The sequence below is a fragment of the Falco cherrug genome, chromosome 5 (assembly GCF_023634085.1).
Source record: "Falco cherrug isolate bFalChe1 chromosome 5, bFalChe1.pri, whole genome shotgun sequence".
NCBI classification, from domain to species: domain Eukaryota; kingdom Metazoa; phylum Chordata; class Aves; order Falconiformes; family Falconidae; genus Falco; species Falco cherrug.
In genome coordinates, this window is record NC_073701.1 from 64884934 (window position 1) to 64902272 (window position 17339).

General features: G+C 42.0%; 1 long non-coding RNA gene across 1 annotated transcript; it reads right to left on the reverse strand.

Annotated features, from left to right (window-relative positions):
• Positions 1-1724: 1724 nt before the first annotated feature.
• Positions 1725-14096, reverse strand: LOC129736206 (uncharacterized). Its single transcript, XR_008732493.1, has 3 exons — positions 14038-14096; positions 11640-11781; positions 1725-5179 (listed from the first exon to the last, which is right to left on the reverse strand). It is a non-coding gene; the product is annotated as an uncharacterized LOC129736206 (long non-coding RNA).
• Between the last annotated feature and the right edge of the window lie 3243 nt (positions 14097-17339).

A 17339-nucleotide genomic window follows, 5' to 3' on the forward strand; every position in this document is an offset into this window, starting at 1 on the left:
TTCCTATCCATTATCAAACGAGCTTTTCTCTAGACTATGAGATAGATGTGAATTCAGAGATGGAACCTGAAGGTTGGTAAAAAGCTTGAAAGTAACTTTAGGGGAGTTAAAAGTATTCTGAATAATTATTTTTATAGAACTATCCCCAACAGATATAAAGTTAGGAATGTCACTTTCCTTATCTGTAAGGACAAGAGTTCATTTGATGGAAATCTGAGCTGAAAATTGTGCAAGAGCAGAGCAATTGGAATGGCAAGTCAGGATTATTTTATCATGGGGGATTCCAAATCATGATTTTTTTTTTCTGTCTCATTGATAAGAAAATGAAAAAACACCCATACAGCCAAAATTCTGAAATGATGTGTAGGATAAGTGGAATTGACAATTTCATTTTTTCTTCATTGATTTGACTTATCTGTTTTAATTTATAACCTAATCCTGGACTGAAGTAGGTATGTTTTAAATATGGCAACAATAACCTGACACAAGAAATTTTCATCATAACAATATATTTAGATTTTATTGCAATTATTATTTTTGGAAAATATTGATGAGATGAAATCACTGTTTTCTGAAAGGATAAAGTTGATAATCCCAACTGAAACATTTGGCTTGAATTATCTCTGACTTGCATTTGTCTAATTTAGGAATGGTGCCATAAAGCCACCTGGGATAAAATCTTGAAACTGAGAGGTGAGCATGTACGGTGAAAGGATCTCTGAACTGTGCCTATTGGTAATGATTGGCTTAGTCTTCCAAGAGCGGCAGTAGAAATCTTGATCTAGCAGTAGTTATTTCTTGCCTTAATTTCCAAACTGATGGCTTTTTCACCATCCTATGTCTTTCAAAGGTCTATCTGCTTGCTTAAATAGTTCTTAGTTCTCCTCCACCCAGTGCTGTGAATGGCATTCTAAGAATGTAATCACCTGGTTTTCCGGGCTGTATGTTTTCTTAATTTGATAAATGTCTTGTGCTCTGTCAGAGGCACTTTAGGAGGAATATTGAGGGGATATATTGGTTTTGGGGAACAGAGGTCTGCAAGCTCTGAGTTCAATTCTTGATACCTGAATTGGTTTCTGGAGCCATTCAGTGGTACCTACAAAACTGAAAGAGCAACTGAAGGCTTTGATAACTTTGTAAATCTGGGCTTTTGTGTTGCCTTCCCCAGCTCTACCAAATGGCACAGATCAAATTCTCCCTTTTCCTCTCTTCTATTTGTTTTACTTTTTAAATGTTTTTCTTTTTTAAAGGGCTTTCTCTGCTCATGTGTGTGGCTAGTACAGAATATTTTAAGGTCTCTAGCTGTTGATCCAAACAAATACTAAATGTAAGAAAACATCAGAAGAACTTGCTTTCTTTGACCAACTGTACTAACACATGGGGAATGACCACTTGCCAAGAGTCCAGTGCTATCCTTCACAGGCCAAACCCAGAAAGAAAGAAGTTATTAATTTTTACTGGCAGAAGCATCTGAGGCATTCCAGCTTTAAGAATGAAGATCACCTGAATAGAAAGAAAAAAGTCATATTCCATCCTCTACGAGGCAGGCCACCTGAGACTTTCTGGGATTGCAAATATTCATCCTGAAGCTGAGGCAGAGAATGAACTAGAGGTATATAAAAGAAGTAAAGCCAATTTCCTTCTCACTGACTCTTTGATACATAAATAGCATTCACCGAGAACGGAGATTAACACCTCACTGAGGCCACTGCTGGGGTGCAGATATCATGCTTTTTCTGTTGCCTGCTCAGAGGGAGGTGGAATGAGCAGCACCATCTTGGTAAACTCATTTTACCACATCTCATACATCTTTCACAGTAGGCCTGCAAATTCTTTTTTAAAGGCTAGTCTGCCTCCCCACCTCCAAATTCAGAGAAAAAAATATTTGATTGAAGACTCGTGACTTGTAAATGCTCTCAAATTTTCTTGGAATCTCTTTTTAATTCCTTATTCCTTTTTTTCCTCACAGAAAGAAAGTTTAAGGTATTCATTTTGCCTGTGTGCCCATCTGCACTCCTCTTCCCCCTCTTTCCTCAGCACCAGTCTTTTTAACCAAGTTTGTCCAAGTGTCTCAGAACTAGTGCATCTATACCAGCTTCATGAAGATAAACAGCCAGGTAAGGCAGAAAAATCCCACCAGACTGTCCCCATAAGTATGAGCTCAACATTATAAGATAGCAGAGAATTCAAGGGTTGTGGGAGATGTGTAACCAACGTCCAAACCATGCCAAAAGCCTTGATCAGAGCCCACACCTCCGGAGATGTCAATCAGCTGGTAAGCCACAGTTTTCATCTTCCTGCCTCTGTTCAGTAGTGCAAGTGAAGCTGAAACTTATTTCATGAAGCAATAGAATCATAAAATAATTTGGGTTGGAAAAGTCCTGTAAGATCATTGAGTCCAACTATAGACCTGGTCTGCACTGGTGCCTGAATGTGTCAAGTCTGCTAAGGAGATAGGCTTATCTAGGTAGGATCATTAGTCTTAGTCTGACTGTGACAAATCTGGAATACCAACACCAGGTTTATAATCCGAGAAAAGCTCTTGGGCTGTTTTTCCATGGAGTCAAGCAAAACCCCATTGCTCAACTCACAGAACCAAAAGGGCTAAATATTTGGACATTCATCTAGTCTGGGGGAAAAACCCACTTGCGATGCCTTGTTCAGTGCTGGATTTCCATACTCACTGTGAGACAGTCAGTTAGGGCTGCCTCCATGTAGATTAGTGCAGCCTTACTGGATGAGATTTGCCAGCTAAAAAGCATCCTGTGGAAGGATATGCTGTTGATATCTGTGTTATCATCTCTGTGGGATTCAAGTGCCTGCCTATGTGCTTACACACAGCTCTTACTTTGCGTACAGGTTCACAAAGCTATGTGCCACACATAGCATGTGGGGCGGTCCTGCCTTCCACTGCCGCTGTCAAATCACTCAGTTTCCACTTCCTCCGGATACGTAAGACCCACGGCCACGTTCTTTGTGACTGAGATCTGAAAAAGTAGTGCTGCTGAGTGTCCAAGTATGCCAGCACAGCACCTTCTTAGCACAGAATCGGGATTTGGGGTGAAAAGCTGCATCTGCCTAAGCAGGGCTCAGAGAGAGATGTTTACTGTGTAGTACATGGGAGACTTTTGGAAATGACATTTGCACACAATTAAAGGTCACATTGTTTAGATAAGTTGTAACCCATCACTATGAACAAGGCATTGATTACTGGACTACATTCATTTTTAATTCCATTAGTGGTATAAATGACAGTTTCTGTACTTGCCTCTTCTCTTGACACATAGCAATGAGAGCAGCAAATTACCTCCAAATTCAAAGTAACTGAACAGATAAGCTGCTTTCCATGCTCTTTGGCACAAAAACCCCAACCCATCCTAGCCTTAGCTAGTCAGTAAATATCCTGGCAATCTCCTGAAATGATGCATTAATGGACTATAACAGGGTTACGACTATCTGATTATCTGAGGAGCATTTACTGAGGTGTCAGTGTAACTACACAAGGCAAATTACAATTTCCCCATCAGTCCTTCCGTGTCTGATTTGTTGGGAAAAGGGTGAGCTGCTACATTAGGTTTTCTCTGACTTGTTCTCTAGGAATAAAAGTTATCCCTGCATCCCTGGAAGTGGGCAACTAGTCTAAGCTCCTTGACCGCAGCCATGGGAAGCTTACAAAAAGAAATGGGCACCTCAAAAGACAGCCTGTCTCCCCTAGTTCCAGCCTTATGCCTGCCCTTGTGCAGCTCAGTAGTGCTAATGCTGATGCATGGGGGAGCCTGAAATAGTGCAGGCTTAAGGACAGCAATGTAATCTGTTGCTTTTAAAATCTCATTCACTGTTCACTAAGGAACACTCCTGTTCTCCCCCGCCCCCAAGTGAATGGAAAAGTTGGGACAAAAGTGGCAGCGAGTCACTGGTAAAAGAACTTGTTAATTTGGCTTTGACCCCTGGTGCAGGAGCAGCAGTTTTAGCTGCCTAAGCAATGTGAAATGAATTCCACACTAAGTGATGTAGAGCTAATTGCACAGGGATTGACAGCAGAGATCTGCTGTGCAGGCACAGCGTTGCCTGATGACCAAAGCTGCCTCATTAGTCCTGCAACCTTCTTCTTTTAGCTCCTGTTCTGCACGCAGACCACAAGTCCCTGCCCTAAAAAGGACACTATGAGGCATATTGCTACCTTCAGCTGGATGCTGCATTAGTATGGAAGACATGCATTGCCCAGTGCTTAGGTGGTAGCTGCCTAGCAGGATCTGTGTGTGAATTCAAGCGTTCTCTTGACTCCCAGTGGCAGTTCAATGCCCAAAGGACTTTTAAAAAATCCTTTAGTGTCTAGTGGCACATTTAATTGCCTGAATACTTCAATAACTCTCTTTGTAAATTAGAAGAAAATGGTAATCAAATTCATGTACATTTGCAAAACACTTTATGACCAATAGGTGTATCAACTATTATTAGCCCAAAGACAGAGCTACTTTTATCACTACCACCAGTATCTAGGCTGATTTTACTTGGCAGGAGTTAAACCTAACGGTTCTTATCATAAAAAGAGAGAGAAAGTGTCATCAGAAGTGATTGAACTACATATTGGCTACGTTATGTTGTAATGGCTGTCAAAGATAAACACAGGAGTAGCTTATCTTGTTTCCTAATCATCTTCAGGTGTAATGTTGTCATTCATTTTGCTAACTCTCCCTTTGTATTTAAACGCAGGGGAGACCACAAACTGAAAAATACACATTCAGTCTATTTCTGCTTTCAATTGGTCTGTTTGTGGGAATAATCGTTTCAAACTCAATGACCACAAATGAGCTGATGTTTACACAAAACTTCCTGAGAAAGCGCGAAGGGGACCTGCCACCCTTTGCTGATGGCTTTGCAACGTCCGCTGCTGCACACCCTGTGTTGGGTCTGGTCTTGCGTAAGCCTGAGCTGCCCTTGCTTCTCCCAGGTATCTGCAGGTTCATGGGAGTTTGTCCTGTAGAACTGCTTGATCGTCATCTCCCTGGGCACCCAAATAAAGTCCTCCCTGGCTCTTCCTTGTGTAGATAAGGAGAGACTTTTCCAGTCATTACAGAGGCAAATAATGTCCTCCAATCCATCAGCGGGAAGGGAGGGAGAAGAGGCCAGTCCAGCTATGCTACATCTATGGTCCTGGGCTCCAAGGAACAATCTGGGCCTGGAGGGAAGACAGCAAAATTGGTAGGTTAAACACAAAACAAAGAAGGATTACCCTCCTTCTCTTTCTCCTAGAGCAAAAGAATTGATTTAATTCCCAGAGCAGTGCTGCTTCTGCATAGTTTCTAACCTCATCCTAAGAGTAGGAAAGAAACTCTCAGTTAGGTTTATCCTAATAATAACCCCGTGACAGAGGTAAGTAATCTTAGTATTCTCATTTTATAAACAGGGAACCAAGACTCAAAAAGGGGGGGTGTATCTTATCTACTTATATGCATTTGGGCATTTGGTTTGAGCCAGTTGTTTGGGCTCCCTCTGTAGTTGATGGAGGAAGGTAGGCAATTCCAGATAGTAAATATCCCATTTCTTCTTAGCCACTTAATTTAGCAGTGGGAGAGCTGGCCTTTGCCTAATCCCCATTGGGATCCCGGGCTAGATGGAGAAGGACTTCGGTTTTCTGACTGTGTGGGTGTTCTCAGGGTTTGCCTAAAATATTCTAATAGGATCAGGGCCCTCACAAAATGCTGTTTTAGCTGCTTTGCTTTGAAAACCCAGCCAGTGGTGTATTATCTCCTTTGCTTAATAGCCCACTGGTTTGAACAGTCATTTAGGAAGTGAAAGCTCATAGTTCAGCCCTGAGAGAGCCTGGTTTTATCCCTCCTAGAAACATGACCCAGATACCTTCCAGCTCTGCTGAGTAGAGATGTGCTACCAAATTAATCACAGACAAATTTGAGAGCTGTGGCAGAGACCTTGGGGGATAAGGACCAAGATGGGGCTCTCCAGAATTAGTGTAGAGAGAAGGAAAGAAGCTCCTTCTCTCCAAGCTCGTGACTTCTTCCGGGGAGGGGGAGGCAGGTGCCATGGGGGCAGAAGGTCCCTGGAGGCAGTTTTGAGCAGCAGGGCTGTTCTCAGCCAGTTTTGTGCCCTGGGCAGCCTGGATAACCACTGGGGCTCTTAGAGCTTTCAGGCTAATTAATACAGTGCTGTCCCAACAACTTGGCTTCTTGGATCTTGTTTCCCTTCCTCTTCCAAAAAAATCTCAGTTTATTTGCCAGTCATCTTTAGATGGTTAAATCAGTTGTTGGAGTCTCACACAGTGCACAAATAGGCTTCTCAGCCTTTCCTGAATGGACATCAACTTCCTCTCAGCAAACTTGGTCAGGCCGTTTCTGTGGTTTCACAACACTTGCTCTTTAGAAAAGAGGTATGAAATATGTCTAAGAAACAAGCACATGATTTCTGGGGAAGGGGAAGGGGAAGGGGAACGGGAAGGGAAGGGAAGGGAAGGGAAGGGAAGGAAAGGAAAGGAAAGGAAAGGAAAGGAAAAGAGAAAAGGAAAGAAAAGAAAAAAGTAAAGAAAAAAGAAAAGAAAAAATAGAAGAAATTAAAAGTGAAAAGAACAGAACAGAAAAGAAAAGAAAAGAAAAGAAAAGAAAAGAAAAGAAAAGAAAAGAAAAGAAAAGAAAAGAAAAGAAAAGAAAAGAAAAGAAAAGAAAAGAAAAGAAAAAAGAAAGGAACAAATAAAAGAAAGACAAAAAGAAAAGAAAAGAAATCTTGAGTTATTAAATGGAAGGTCACAGAAAGAAAAGAATTGTAACTGGACTGATAACCGTGTCCCTTAAATTAATACTGAATAATTGGAAATGATAATTTGCAAGTGACATTTCCTGCATGGTTAACCATGGTATACGCTTTATTGTTATATTGTTAAAAATGAGTAAGTTGCTGCATAACTGCTAATAGCATTTGTAGCTATTGAAGATAAGGCAACAGTAAGGGGTAATCAAACTACATTCTACCAAGTATAAAATGACTATGTAAAATGACATCTGTAAATCAAAGCTTAATTATCCTGATGTAATTTACAACAATTGGCCAGCCCAAGTTTTCCTCAGGTGAGCTGCCCTGATGGAGTCAGCTGATGACACAGTCAGATGGGACATTGTGGCTGTGGCTAAGGTACAAGGCTGCTGCTATCCCCCTGCAAATGCTTGCTGCACCTTCACAACGGCCAGCATAACTGCTTGTGTGATTGCTCCCTTACCCTGGTATCTGTTTGTACTATCTTGGTTTAAAAAGCTTGTCTGCAAAATAATAAAAAAAAATAATAAAAAAAATTTGGCTAAGCCAGAACCTTTTGGAAGAGTCCCTTACTGTAGATCAGGAGTCTGATTTCCCCCAGGTCAGGAGGTCTGTGCATGTGGTGTGGGACTCCCATTTTGGGTTGGGTGCTGTAAATGTGGAAGGGGCACCGAAAAGAGGCACTGAAAGGATTAGAGGCTTGGGGGAAATGCTTGATGGTGTAAGAAATTAAGAAATTGGTTTATTTAGCCTGTATGAAAGAATGAGAAATGCTTTGATTACACTGTGTAACAGAGAAAATGCAAGATACGAAAGGGCAGTTTAATCTGTCAGAAAGTAGATAACAAGAATCATGGATATGAAAGCTAGATGTGATCATCTTAGAAACAAGGCACATTTCTTTTTAACTGTGAAGCTGCTTAAGAAACTACAGGAAAGAATGATGGAGTTTCCATTTCCGGATGCATGCTACTTAATTTAAACTGAGTCACCTTCCAGGGAGAAATGTGTTAGTCCAGCATATTACCAGCTAGATAGATACTGGCCTGACTGGATGAGATGGAACAGGAAGTCAAATCAGATGGTTTACTTTTTAATAATAGCTTTAAAATATAAGAATTACAAACTACTGTCCTGTGGTCACTACTGAAAACTTAGTACTACAGAAACTGGTATAAATCTATTTCATCTCATGTCATCTCATCTTATCTCATCTTTCATTGCACTCTAATTTAGGATAAAAATGTATGATTCCAGTAGGTAATCCAGACTCTCTCCACTATTTTATAGCTATGCAATTGGAAGTGTTGTTATTAGTATCACCATTAAGTTTTAAGCGTATGTTTAATGTGCACTTAAATACTTTTTTCAACTTGCAGCCTTAATCATCATAGTGTAATAAGAACGGAATCATTACAGTGCAGCAGATGAGTTCTCAGAGCTTCTGTACCTTAGGCGGTGATGCCATTAATTCACATAAACCAAACAGCACTTGGCCTGGCAGGTATTTGGAAGAGAGACCTCCAGTGCAAATGTATGCTGTTTAAATTAACTTCTGTTAAGGCTACTCATGTACCTACTAAATGTGTGCATTGCATTTTAAAATATAGAAAGTAAGCTAAGAAGAAGGTAGTAGGACAGTAATGTAATAGATGCAATTGGAACTGACATAGGAAGTAGGTGCAAAATGAATGAAGGTATGCAAGAAAACGCATGAGTTATGAATCAGGTTTCAAATGAACATGCAATATAAGTGCATCCTTCCATAAATTCTTCAATCCCTCTGATTTTTCCACCTTCTAAATGCTACAGAAATTATTTTCTGTCTGTATATATCTAACTTATTCCAGGAGAATGACTTCTGCTGAACCACATATGATTCAGAAAATCTCTAGATTTTTTCAGAACTCTCCAGAGAAGTCTCCATCCTTCACCATCAATCACATGCTATTGAACTGGGTTGAGACATAAAGGGTACATCTGAAGCATCTGTATGATCGTGCTTGTACTATCCACATGCAACTAACCTGGGGAACGACTTACTACCAAAAATTGCTAAGTGCAGGATTTAACAAGATTATAAAATACATAGCTTGGCCTAAATAAAGTAAAAGAAGGCTCCGTGGATTTAGTTTCTCAGGTGTATTCTCTAACATATTATAAAGTGCAAATGTTGGTCAAATCTTTGTCATATTTGGACCTCTATGAAGTTTTCCTTCTGTGCAGCTTTCCTGGCATCATTCATTCTGTGGTGACACTGCTCTACTTTTAGGCTACTCTTACAATTAAGCTTTTCAGGACTTAATAACTTGGTATCCCTGCTTCTCTGTTAAATATGGGTGAAATTGGCCTAGACTTAGGAGTTCTCACTGTGAAACAGGTAGAACAATGTAAAGGCACAGGCAATGTCATCTCATGTACTTTTTCCCCTAAGCAAACTATATCAAAAAAGGGATTGGCTATTTATACAGTTACCAAGGATAACAATACAAACCATAATTAAAGACAATAAAACTATTGGAAGCCATATTAAACCTTGTACTTCAGGGCTTAAACTAAACTTTAGCTGTTAGAGAGGATTATAGCTCTATACTAGAGCAAATAATTGATTTTCTGGGTCACTTCACATTCACTACCAAAAAAAAGTAAAAAAAAAAAAGGCATCATTTTAGTTTTCCTCTCCCTGTTCTTGATTTTTTTTGCTGACTAGAACGATTTGAGAATAGTAACCAGAGTTTCCCAAAACCTTTTGAGGAGTCTAAACTTGTTCTTTTGTGTAGAGAGAAGATTTAATACAGAATTATTTCTTCCATCTTTCCCTAAGAAGGGAAACAAGGTGGGGGTCACAGAATATTTAATTGATAGCTCCTGTGAAGCTTTTTATTTCTTCTTCATGGTGTCCTGATCTTCTGGCTTGGGATTTGGATGGAGAAGGACACTGGGATGGGATTGATTGGGGTCTGACCTAGGCAGATAATGTCCATGGGCCACATGCAGGACACCACAGTCTGGAGTCGGCCTTGCTTATCTATAACAACTGGTAGCCTGTTTGACATGTGACTGACTATTTTTCTCCACTGACTGTAAGAGGAATGAGGGTCTCACAGCTCTGGTGGTAGGTGGTCTGAAGTGCTCATCAGTCTCTTGACCTTACACTCCCTAAGAGGTGAGATACTTAAATGAGGCCCTCGTGATGGGCAGTGCGAATATGACTTTATATGTCTACAAAATGAGGTAAAATTCACCAGGGTTAGGGTTACGCTTGCTGGAGGAAAAATTCCTGCTGCTCAGGCAACATCTCTTTGGCAGTCAGCCAGCACCTCCTTCTCCTGAGATTAAGGGTCCTGTGACAACTGTTTACTTACTCACAGTTGCCTTTGATTTAATGATTTTAGTTGGAAATAGTTGTGAGTTCTGCTAGGAAATTAGTATGGGAGATTGACATGGGGTTTGCTTTGATACCTTTCTTCAGCAGGATACCTTCTCAAGCCAAGGCAGAGGCATGCAGAGGTACCCAGATGGGTGCCAAGCCTTGCCTTTGGCTATGGAAAGCCATGGAACACTGGCATTATCTTGCTCCAGCCAGGGAAATACTCCTGCTTCTCAGAGGGTATCCCTAACCTGCCTTGTTGCAGTTGGGTTCCTCCTGCTGTGTGAGGTAGCACAGGACTGCGCCACCATCTTCCACCTCCCTGTGCCTCCCTCCCTGCCTGGGAAATGAGGCTAAAACCTCCTAACGGCATAGTGACTGTGAGGCACCTGGGATAGGATCTGTAAAAATGCTAGTTCACTTTGAACTTCAGGCATGAGTGATGTGGTGTCAGCAAGGTTAGATGCTTTCACTGTCCTTGAGGCTCTGAGCTTAGCTACACTGGGAGCCAGTGAGAGAAGTAGTTGAGGCTGCAGACCATCCTTTAGGCTCATGCTGGTGTATCAGTGGCTAAGAGGCATCCTCAGATGGGGGAAACCCAAACAGCTCAGCTGTGTTGTGGACTGAGTGGCTGCTTTGAGGCTTTATAGTGTTCCTGTGGCCCAGGTGTTTAGGGTTGGTGCTTTTCAAGCAGGCATTTTCTGAATCCTACCTTCCTGTCATGTCTTCAGGGAGTGTGGGTGCCTGTGGTGTAGAGCACACTGACAGCCATGGGTAATGCTCGTAGCCATGGATTTATCCCAGTCTGACAGTTGTACTCCAGCGCAGTGCTTAGTGGTAGGTTCCTGTCTGCTGCCTCCTTATCTGGGACAGCTTCCACCCAGCTGTGGGTCGTGCAGCTACCCCCAGTCCTCCCTTCACCCCTGCCCCTCTTGGAAGAAGCTTGAACATACCACTGTTAACTGTGTAGGAGCCACCTTTGGCCTGCCACCTCCCTCGCCTGATGTGTGAGACAATTCCCAAATCTCACTTCTTCCACCACCACATTTCTGAGATCTAATTTTTCTCACTTCATTCACACTCAGCCCTACAAAGCCAGCCTGCGGATCAGGAAGGAAAATTCAATGTCCTTTCATCACCCAAGATGTCTGGCTTCTTTGGCACAACTTCTACCTGGATGTAGATCTTAGCAGTAACTTCATCAAGACATGAGACAGAAGTGAATGGGTCCCAGGAGTGGCATTGTGTGACACGCAGAACCACTGACAGTGGCTACAGCCTTGCTTAGGTAACTCAGTTAAGTGCGACAAATTAATGGCAATAAATCACTGAACCAAGATGCATGATACTTGGCACAAGCCCTCTCTCTGGAAAGCTGAAGTAAGGTGTTAAGAGATAGAGGGTAACTCATTAAATGCTAGAACAGCCTTTATTCCTTGCCATGTACCTTTTCCAGGGTTTTTCATTGAGTTTATGCGTAGGTTTGTAGATGAAAAATAAGATTTACCTGTCTCTAGCACAAGGGGAATCAGGTTCCAAGCAACCACAATACATATATTTACACAGAAAGCAGTCAAAAGATATCTATTGGGTTCAGGAATATTAAGTGGACATTTCTTGTTGTGCATTTTCTCTCTTCTTCTCCAACCCTAAAAAAAAGCAAATCATAAACAACAACAATTTCAAAGAATATCCATTGAATGACAGACACAACAAACCAAGAGAGCTGTTGCTGCAGTTTGTGCTTCCTCTGCACCCATCCCTGCAGCACATCTGCCACTAGAGACTCCAACAGAGGATTTTGCAGTTCTAACCACAGCTGCTTGAGACACTGCCACCTCCACCCATCCCTTTCATGGCAGGTGAAGTGTGAGCTGACTATGTACCTTACTCAGATGCTTCACTTCAGTGTCCAAAATTTGTTGCAATGAGTTTGGATGCCAGTAGGTCAGTGGCTCGTCTGTATAGTGGTGGCAATAATTCCTCCTAGCTGCCCTGAGCTTTTACAACCATGCATGACTATGAAGGTCATCATTAACAAAAAACCATAAGCTATTTCTTCTGCAAAAAAATGGACATGTAGGAATACATATAGCTCATTTCATCTGAGGCAGTTCTGCTAGTCAGAAGTAGCTGCACTGAAATCAATGTGTTACTCCCAAACATGGAGGAAATAGGAAACAGTTTCTTAATAGAAGAAAAGTTTCCTTAAACAGAAGAGATCAGACAACCAGTAATTCCAGTAAATTACTTCCTTGGCATTAACCATGCTGTATCGACCCATCCTGGCGGAGAATTTGGCCGACATTATGACCAGATCATATTACAGCAAGCACTGCCCAGAGCATCTTCATGTAAAACTGGAATATACTGCAGCAAAATAACTGAGAGGAACTGCTTGAAGCAGGTTACAATTTTGTTTGATGGTAACAAAACGGTTTTATAAAAGAGGAGTTCAGAGTGTGGTAGCATAGGACTGCCGCTGATGCAGAACCAAATCCCGAAGCTGAGGGACACTAGGGGCTTCTCATCATGCTTTCTGCTATGCTTTGGCCTCTTGCTGTTTCCAAAAGCAGGGACAATGTGGGGGAATTTTGCTTCCTCATATTCCATGGATATAGAAGCTCTTGATCTTCATTGTTAACCTAGAATAAAAACTAAAACCAAACCAAACCCAAACCCAAATTTTACTTTTCTTTTGAGGGTGAGAGATGACAGGAAAGTTAAGTTTTGCTGCAGTTCTCAGTATTTGAAATCCAGTGGGACCTTTCAGTACAAGAGCTTAATTTGGACTTGATGGGAACCCAGTTTACTGGTTTAAGTCACTGTTGGCTAATACAGCTTGAAGCTGTTCCACAATAAAGCACTACATTCAGCTGTGAGCCTTATCGCTGGGACTCATCTGACCTTTCCCAGGTAAGCTGGAATTGCTTAACACCGTCGCTACCCCAAAACTAATAGAACCTTTCAGCATGGCTTAGGCTATCACTTCACTTCCCTGACATCAATTTCTAAAATAAAATAGAAGGCTAATTGGTAAATCAGGGGAGTATTTTTTTCCTCCCCCCCACAAGATATAATGGTCAAATATATTTTCAAATCTAAACTACCAACAATACAAAGGTACAACTTAAATGCACAAATAAAAGGGGAAGCTCAGCAGAAGGTTGAAAGTTCAACTAGAATTCACCAGGCCAAATTTATCAGCATTGGTGGGGATGGGTCTTAATCACAGTCACCAAGTCTAAGGTGGTGTGGTCAATTTTAATAAACATGGTCAAAAACTGCCGGGGAGAAATAGATACGCAGGAAACAGAGTGCAACTCCCAGGCTTCTGGCACCCCAAATAATTTTTGCCTCATCAGATCATGCTACTGCACTGAAATGTTTTTAGAGAAATGCAAGACCACATAGGCTAGCTAAAGCATGAATTCTGCAGAAACTACCTGGCATGTGGTTCTGAAATGGAACACAGACACTAATAGGATGCTTAGCATATTTTGCATTGGATTTTGAGATGTGTAGTGAAGCAAAGCCAGAAGGAACAATGGGAGCTGAGCAGCTGATCCAAGTGGGTCAAGGGCTGAAAAGTAGCCATTGCTCCTTAGCAGGAGGATTTGGATAAGGACCAACAGGTGATGTGAGTGATGGGTGTGAAAAAGGCTCTTCAAGCTGTCAGGGGAAATTAAGATAAAAAGGAAGGTGAAGGAGTAAGGAAACTAGTTGGATTCATCGGTTCAAATCTCTGCTGAATGTCCCAAAGAGATGAACTCAACCAAACTATGAAGGATGCATCAGAGCCCAGGCTGTAACGTGTTTCAACAGCCAGTCTAAATATATGGAGGCTATCAACAAGAGTAAAGAAAGGAGGGAAGCATTAAAGCATGAAGGGCTTTTGCACTTACTTGTTTGACAGCAGCTGGGACTGCGAGCACCAGTCTTGAGGCACAGTCCCACACTGCTGCTTTCTGCACTAAACACAGATGAAAAAAAACAGAGTTCCTGCCACAAACCACTTCTAATCTCAGTTTAAGGCACAAATATCTTCTAATCGCCACCCACGGCATACGAGGTGGGGAACCTCCTGTCTACGTTGGAGAAGTGCACCCCTTGGCACTGGCATCACTCGCCCACTCAACTGGCCCAGTGATGACCAGAGGGACATTGCCTTTTTTGGGTCCCCATCAAAGCCAATACTGTCAAAGGAAGCAGGAGGACGCTGGAGGCACCCAGGAGCATGTGCGATTACTCGGTGGCTGGGGACAGGGCAGCCCCGTGGCAGCAGTCCTCAGGCACGAGCCCCGGCAGTGCTGCACGTGGAGCTTCCTCCAGAGCTTGGCCAGAGTGCAGGAATCCAATGTTTAGAAAGGCATTTTCCTGTCCATATAAACAATTTGACCACAATAGCCCAATTCCTGGCTCCAAGGCCTCATTTAAATGTTGGTCAGTCAAGGCCCACAATTAACATTTAATTAGTAAACTCATTACAAAGGCAGGAAGTCTCAGACTTTCCCTTCATTCTCTTTCAGGCCTCTGAAGGGAAGGGCCAGGCCTGTCTTTGGCTTTTGATTCAGCAGACGAGTGGTTGGTGGGGTTTGTTGTTGTTGTTGTTGTCTCTCCTGATTTCCCTCTGCTTGCAGAACAGTTGCTTTCCTTGAAGCAGGCAGGCATGACCTGAATACGTTGAATGTTTGGCTGGAAATAAGCTAGTTCACTAATATTTCCATCTGAATTTTGCCCCGGATGGCTTCCTCGGTGTTCCCAGGTGGCTGAAGAAGCAGTGGTTTTTAGGGACATGGTGGTGGGGAGCCTGGTTACCTGCATCCATCTTCGTGGTAGAGGCACTGCCAAAAAATCTGATTTTCTGTGTGGTGCTGAAGGTTATGTCTGTTGTCTGTGACAGCAGGGAGAAAAGGAGCCTCTTGGCAACAAGAAGGGAAAATGGTGAGGCTTAAATTCGAGAGAAAGCACTGATGCAGAGGATGAGAGCTGACTATGCCTGTGGCGAGGTACCTTGCTGGAAACATGTGATGGAAATGATACAGTGGCCTTTTTCCCAGTATGGGAGAGGGACTGGGAGTTCATAGTGTAGCTTACCTGATGGGGTGTTGTTCATCCATCCATAGGCTACAGGACCCCACCTTTGGCCATCTAATTGCTTTTCATGTGATTATTTACGGATATGAATTACAAGCAGAGCTTGTTTTCAGACAATGCTAAAAGGGTCTGAACTCTCTGATTTAAAGTACAACAAGACAGACCATAGCACAAATGCTTTACCAACACTTATGCTGCTCTATGAAAATGTATTCACCTGACCATGCCCCGGAGTAGGGAGAAAAGTAAAGAAGTCAACACAAAAAATAATAATTGCAAAACAATAATTTCTTTCTTTTTTTTCCTCCAGAATCTATTTTCCATTGCAGCACAAAGTAGGTTTAAAAAGTCTGCCGGCTGGCAGGGTATATTCCACATTTTGTAATTTTGAGGAGATTTTCTCAATGTAAACTTTGTATTTCTCTCAAAACAGAGTGCTGTAGTGCTAGCTGTGCCATCAGTCATACAAATGTTGTATCCTTTTGCAAAGAGGGACTGTGGGGAGCAGCAGAAGGTGCTCGAGTTGTAAGGCATGTTGAATTGTCTGCCTTACCTATCTTGTCTGTCTGTCATCAGAGATGAGGAGATTGCAAGAACTTATTATTTTATAGTATTAATTTCTGAAATAATACTCTTCCCTTTCACATTGTGATCGGGCCACCTCAGCAGTGAATTTGCTTTGGATTCATTATTTTATTCCATATTATGTCTTTAATTCATTGTTTTGTCAACATTACATCTTTAACATTTTTTCCCCTTGTGTTCACAGAATTGGAAGGAGATAGCTGACTTGTAGTGATTTATGAGGGTGCTTAGCCCTGGTTTGTTTTGGTTTTGCACAAGCGTTAAAAAGCATTTATCAGGCAAAGAACTTGTATGTGCTAGAACAAGGACTTGAAAAAATCTTTTCCTTAAGGGCCTTTCATAGGTCTCTGAGTATGGACAAGCTGCTGAGGTTTTTTTGTTAGGTATCTAGGTCAATATTTAGCAGAATTTTGTTGGAGCATCCTATTTCCTCTACATTTCTTCTGCAGAAAGAGATAAGCTACTGCACTCCTTTATCTAAGGCCTGTCATCATCCACACCAATTCCACTCACTTGGTCAGTTCATGGGGCAAGCAGAGCCACAGCTTTAACTCCTTTTTTCATACCTGCCACTGCTGCTTTGGAATTTACTCTGAGCAGTAGTTCTGGAAGTTATCCAAAGGATGTGGAGACAAGAATGGGCGGACCTTACAGTCCCTTGCTACCTTGTGTGACTAAATGCGGGAGCTACCTGACCAAAATTTCTCATCTGTAAAGCAGATATCTACACTTGAGCCAACCACCTAGGATCCCTTGCTAGTAAATGGAGAAAAACCAAACAAGGCCAGTAGAGGTTAGGTTGTGATTTACCTCCTTCATATCCAATGTTTTCCTGCTGTGACTACAATGACTACGTCTTCTCAGACCATAATGATATCCTAGACATTCACTTAGGGGTAGGCACCTGCATCGTAGTCATCTCAACTTAGATGAGATGCATTCATCCAACACATAACATATCTGAATGTACATAATTTTGTTATTGCTGTGTTGTATGGTACCATTTTGCTTGCTGTGATCAGGGCTTCAGGACTCACCAACAGAAAGAATCATTAAATAGACAGTTCCTGACCAGGAGATTTGAGAGTTGAAAGGACCAATGCAAAACAGGGGAAGTCCCAGTCACCTTTCTGATAGGCATCATTAGAACTAAATGGCACTCTGACATTTACCAGTACAAAATATAAAAATGCTCTCTCTCTCTCTCTGGCTCCATTTTTGGACTAAAGATTTTGTTTCAGAACTTCACTGTAATGGGCATCCTGTATCAGAGTGCTCTCAATAAGCACTGGAGCATCCTCTTTCCATGTGTTGTGAAACAGAGGCTTGTCTCAACCACTACCATATGCTGCTGGTTGAACGTACAGCTATAAGTGCTCAGCTCTCCAGACTCACGCTTCATTCATGGGTCAGACTGTATCAAACCCCAGAGAGGTGGCTCAAGACAGGTCAGCTTCATTCCTCCTCTTGAGTCTTCATTTCTCCCTACTGGCTCTAAAGGGTCTTGTATAGCTAGCTCAGATGT